Raw genomic sequence first — 6,003 nt, forward strand, 5'->3', positions numbered from 1 at the left:
GTGCCAACTCACTCCCGGTAAATTCAGTGCTTTTCCATTTCAGTGAGCTCAGCCTTTACTTTGATTTGGGTGGAAGCAGCCGCAGGTGCCTCAAGTTATCATGTGGTCTCGTCTCTCCCTGCAATGTCATCCATGTTTACTTGCTGCTCTGGACTTTCGATTCTGTCAGGATGCCAATAGGCTGGGCCGCCAGGCACCACAGCTGACAGTCAAATCTGTGATGCTGAATCCTTCTTCTGGAAAAAAGGGCTAAAGAGGTTAATACACTCAAGTCGGGATAAACACACCAGCTGTTAGAGTTTCTAATATTTAATATCATTATCAACTAAATAACTCAGGAAGAAATCACACACACGCACACAGCACAAAAACCCGCAGCAGCCGTCCGCTGCATCTACAGTGGTTAAAGAGAATATTAATAAATTATCTTAAAAGCCTCCACAATTGAGTAATGGCCAGGATACAATTAAGACAATATTTGCATGTTGCCTGCTCTGCCTCTGCCCACACAGCCCCTCCCCCATTAACAAGTCAGCCCTGGAGAGAGGAATTTGGGGGAGCAGAAGGAGACAGGAAAATGTATCAACAGTTTCAGGTTTCCCTTTTGGTTGGAGAGGATCTCAGCTCCGATAACCTTTGCTTTTTGCTTTTGTTTTCAGTGGGAAGATTTCAGATAGATCTCCAGCTATTAAAATGGATCTCCACGTTACCTACCTACAGAACACAAGAAGGAAGATGGGGGGAAGGAAAAAAAGTGGATTTGGACAAACATCGCATGAATAACGAGTTTTGGGGGTGATGGATTATTGAACTGACTGACCAGTGAACGGTGCTTTGCTGTTGCTGACTCTTCAGTCCACTTGGTGCGCAGATACCAGTCAGAGTGACGAGCATCTATTTTTCTCTTGTAGTTCTAGCTTCCTGATTCCCCGAACGCTCACATGAAGGTTGAGCAGGACAGAATTTTAAAAGCCTGTTAACTGTGTCAGGAAATTGCAAGTCCACCTATTTTTTTTTTTTTGCCCAAGCTCACTGGCTGCTTTTCACCTGGGCTCAAGGAACAGAAAATGATGATCATTGCATTTGGGGGGAAAAAATGAACATGGGCTAATTTTTTTTTTAAGGCTCCAACAAAATGTTTTCCAGGTCACAAAACACTGAGCAAAATGAGCTCCATATCTAGTTTATGTTGGATATTATAAGCGAAGCTGGTCTCAGTGACTCTGTTAAGGTTCCATGAGCATTTTTTGAGATAAAGCCTTCATTTCAAGGGGCCAGGCTTGAGCCATTTCCCTTCTCATCAAGCAAAAACCTGGCATCCTGTTTGTCTGTCCAGATGTATTTTTGTTTGGGTTTTTACACTGTTTGATTGAGATCAAGTCATGAATTTCTGCTCTCCGGATGGGCAGAGGAATGACGATTTATGAAGTCTGAGGATGTAGTTGTTTAGCTCAAAAGCACAGTCAGATGAATTTGGGGGCGAGGAAAGGCTGCACTGTACGGCCGCCATGGCCAATAGCTGGAGCAGTTTCTCTTTTACCAACTTTTGAAAACCCAAACGGGAAAACAGTTTTAAAACTTTCCGCTACTTGCGGCTGTATGGGTGACATCGATGGGATGGAAAGAATCCCAATAATTTCAGGGGGACCTCTAGTAAGGCTTGCATAGTAGTTTTCTGTCGTCTGGTATCTGGGCTGCAGAGGTGTTCGGACGGTCGACACACATTCTGGTTGATGCTGGGACTGGAGGGCACGAAAATGACCCCTGTCCAGATACCTCTGCCTCTGGGTCCTTGATCAACTTCCAATGGCTCAGTGCCTCCTTTGCCCACTCAGGCATCCTCTCCATGTCTGGCCAGGTCCCTGGGCTCTTCAGATGAATTTTTCAAGCGTGTAGGAAAAAAAGAAAAAGAAGCCCGGTAGCAGGGATGAAGGCAAGAATGATGGGCCTCCCTACCTGGGAGACCAAGAGAAAGGCAGGGGTGTCTCAGGGTGGTCAGTACTGGGGTGGGGGTGCCGACTCCCAGCTTCTCGCCATTGAGCACCCTCTCCTCTCATCCCAGGGCTTATTGGAACATGGACTGAAGTTTAGATATTTGATTTTTTTTTTTTCTATTTCTGTTCAGAGGCATCTGGATTGGAGAGGAGACCAAAATTACTGCTAGAGTCATAAGTATGAAGGTGAGGAAGGGACTGAATAGGAAAATGGTAGCAGGGAGAAAAAAAAGAAGAAGGTAGGGGAGAGAAAAGGGAGAAAGGAGAAACAGAAGGGAGCGGGAGGGGAGGAGGGCAGGATGGGTGCAAAGAGGGAGAAGGAGGAAAACCAAGTCTGGCTCCTTTCTTTATTTTTCTTTTTTGTATAGACACATGTTTTTTCTCTCTTTTTTTTTAACTTTTTATTTTGTATTGGAGTATAGTCGATTAACAACGCTGTGATAGTTTTAGGTGGACAGCAAAGGGACCCAGCCACACATGTACAAGAATATGTTGTCCCTCAGATTCATTCCTCTACCATCCAGACTGGAACATACATTGAGCAGAGTTCCCTGTGCTACACAGTAGATTCTTGCTGGTTATCCATTTTAAACATAGCTGTGTGACCATGTCCATCCCCAGCTCCCTAACTATCCCTTCCCCCGACCCCACCCTTGGCAACCATAAGTATGTTTTCTAAGTCTCTGAATCAGTTTCTATTTTGTAAGTTCATTTGTTTCATTTCTTTTTAGATTCTGCATATAAAGGATATCATATGATATTTGTCTTTCTGTCTGACTTACTTTCACTCTGTGACAATTTTTAGGTGAATCCATGTTCCTGCAAGAGGCATTCTTTCTTTTTTTTAAATGTCAAGCCCATTCTTAAGCCCAGAGCCGTGCTGTCTCAGCTGGGACCCTGTGCCTTAGCACTGGTGATGGGCTCTGCCCGAGGTCCTCTCACCCTTTGGGGCACCACCGCTTCCTACTCACATTCTGAGGTTCAGGTCCCACCTGTGCGCTCCCCGGCAGAGAGCTGAGTGCGCTCTCTCCCCTCAGCTTTGCTTCCTTTGTCCACGCAGCTGTCTGCCTTTCTGCCTCCCAGATCAAGAAAACCTGAGGTTACTTCAGAGCTTCCCCAGCATCCTGGCCCATCCTGGGTTCCCATCAATGTTTGCTGAGTGAAGGAATGAATGAATAAAAGAGAATGGAAGGAATGAGAAATAGCTAATTAGGGCTTTACCAAATACTAGTGTAAACCTAAGAACTCTCTTCGGATAAATTTTATTTTAATTAGATTTGCTAATAACAATAAAAATAAAAATGAAGGATAAGTCAAACAGTAGTATTGATGGTCACTCTCAAGAGAGTTCTGTCTATTTTAACAACAGCTGCTTATAATGGCTTTTCCAAATAGATCCTGCCATTAATATTAAAATACAAAATGAATCATATTCTGTTGATAAGCTTATGAAGAAGCTGAGTGAGGTCCTATTTAAAACAAATAGGCATACAAGTAGTTTAAGATAACTCAGTTTAACTAACAAGAGAACTAGATGAAGGTGAAGTTTGAGACTTAAAGACAATTTTTTTTTTTTCTAACCCATGACCAAGCTGCCCCTCGGAGTTCATTCCACCTGGGATCGTGTCAGCTCAAGAACAGGAACTAAATAACGAGAGTGCCACCATATCTATCAGACTTTCACTTCCTTCCACTCTTGTTTCATGATTTTATTCCCAGAAGAGCCTTGTAAGATGAGGAAGGAACTGACTTCCCTGCCCTTGATGGAGGTACAGGAGACCCGGGAGCTGATAAAACTTACCCAAGGCAGCTGGGCAGTGTGGCTGAGGAGCTAACCCATTCCCCCAATTGGGCTACTGCCAGGAAAAGGGTAACACGGATCCAAGGTGCATTCTGAGCAGGAATTGCTCTATTAGCAGGGCCTGGCGCTTGACTTCCACTTTCCAGGACATGGAAACCTGTGTAAAGGTGAATCACTGTTTAGTCACTAAGTTGTGTCTGACTGCTTTGCAACCCCATGGACTGTAGCCTGCCAGGCTCCTCTCTCCATGGGACTTTCCAGGCAAGAACACTAGAGCCGGTTGCCGCTTTCTTCTCCAAGGGATCTTCCTGACCCAGGGGTTGAACTCATGTCTCTTGCATTGGCAAGCAGATTCTTTACCACTGAGCCACCAGGGAAGCCCATAAAGGAGGATGCTAAGCCGCTTTTCTGGTCATCTTAAGGGTAATAAAGAAGAGATGGGATTTAGCAGAAGGACTGAAATTAGATACCCAGAAGAGCTTCTGGTTTCTAGGATGATTTTAAAAGCTGGAATAACTTTAGTGAGTGTGTTAGTGAGTTCAGCTCTGCTGCAATGATTTCCTCTACAGAATTACACGTCTTAGGCTCCACAGTGCTGATTCTCACCGATTTCCAACTCCAGGGAGGTGAAAGGCGAGCAGGCACTGTAGCCTTCACTCTGAATTCCCAGCTTCCCTCCAGTTTAAGCCCCGTGCTTTATTTATACGATTTTTTTTTCCATGTAGACATTTTACTCTCCTTGCTACAGAAGGTGCTTTCCCCAAACTGCCTCAAATATTCCTTGTCTGTATATTTTATTCATATGGATCCGTTATTGGCCCTAACTTTCTGAAAGAGCTGAAATTTGCCCTTGAGGCATCAGATGGAGTAGTCAGATTGTCAAATGTGTCTCCTAATTGAAGTGAACACTGGCACAATATTTGTCGACTGGAAATAAACAGCCCCAGTGAAGTAGCAGGTTTACAGCCTTCATGTGTTTGTACTGGTCTTGCTGAGAGTTGAAAGAGACATGCAGAGAGGGAATCTATTTCTCTTGGAAAGGAAAACTTTGGGGAGGAGGGGAATTGTTCTTAGACTTTGAATCTCCTAGAGCCAAGAATGGCTGACCTGGGGCAATCGTCAGCCAGGTTGATTTCCAGGGCTCCTCCCTGCCCATCTTCTCCCTCCCATTTTGGGCCCCTCCTTCTTCAACATTCAAGGGTTCAGAATTAGCCTCCATAAAACCCCCCTTATTGGCAAGTCTCTGCTGTCAGGGCTTGAGGAACAAAAAGCAAAACTGTGATCTAATCAGAAAGGGGCTAATGACCATCACTGTCTCTTCCCGATGTCTCATGAGCCCCAGAAAACTTGAAAGCTCTGGATCTGCATGCCTGTACTGGCCTCAGCCTCCAATCATCCCTGATTGTGTCCTTAGCACAGCTTTGCAGTGAACATTCTTGGGGGACAGGACTCTAACTTGGGGAGTCAGTGCAAAGCTTGCAAAGTGCAACTTTAGTGCTGAAGTGTTGCTTCCAACCAAGGTCATGTGGCAGAGCAAGCAAGTGAAGGCACCAAGGTCAAGCCCAAAGCTGAACTCCCTGCCTCTCCAATCAAGCGGTGGAAGATCACAGGTGGGCTGAGTGAGGCCCCTCCACACTTGGAGAAGTTAGTCTTCCTCCTTCCCATTGCTGTCTTGCTTTCCTCAAAAGACCAATCAGAAGTAGGCCATTTCCTTCTATGAAGGGCCCTAAGAGGTGGCTCCCTCTCACTCCCTGATCTCACTCCCTTGCCTTTCTCTGGTCCATTTCAGCAAGTTCCTGGGCCTTGAAACCTTTCCTAGCACCAGTATTTAGGGATACTATAATGAGTCTTATAAAGTCAAATTGTGGTTTTTCTTCTTTGATGTAAGTTCTTTGCTTTTTAGGGTTAAATTAAACCAAGTGGTGATGGGGGTGAGTGCACAGCATAGATTCTGAATGTTAAGCTTGACCTCTCCTTGTTGATCCATGGCTTTGTTCCCTTAAAGGAATTCCAAGCTGAAATAGTTGGATTTGGGAAAGTATTTCCGAGAAGAGAATTATTTTAAAATGTAACTCAAAATGTTAACAGGTAGCCAGCCATCCAGCAACCTAGCATACTTATGTGTTAGATCAGCTCTGTAGCTAATGGAACCCAGCTTCCTAACATGTCTTTCTGAGATGAAATTAAATTTGTAGAAGCCCAACACCT

This window comes from Bison bison, unplaced genomic scaffold, assembly GCF_000754665.1.
Source record: "Bison bison bison isolate TAMUID 2011002044 unplaced genomic scaffold, Bison_UMD1.0 scf7180017864322, whole genome shotgun sequence".
Classification (NCBI taxonomy): Eukaryota; Metazoa; Chordata; class Mammalia; order Artiodactyla; family Bovidae; genus Bison; species Bison bison.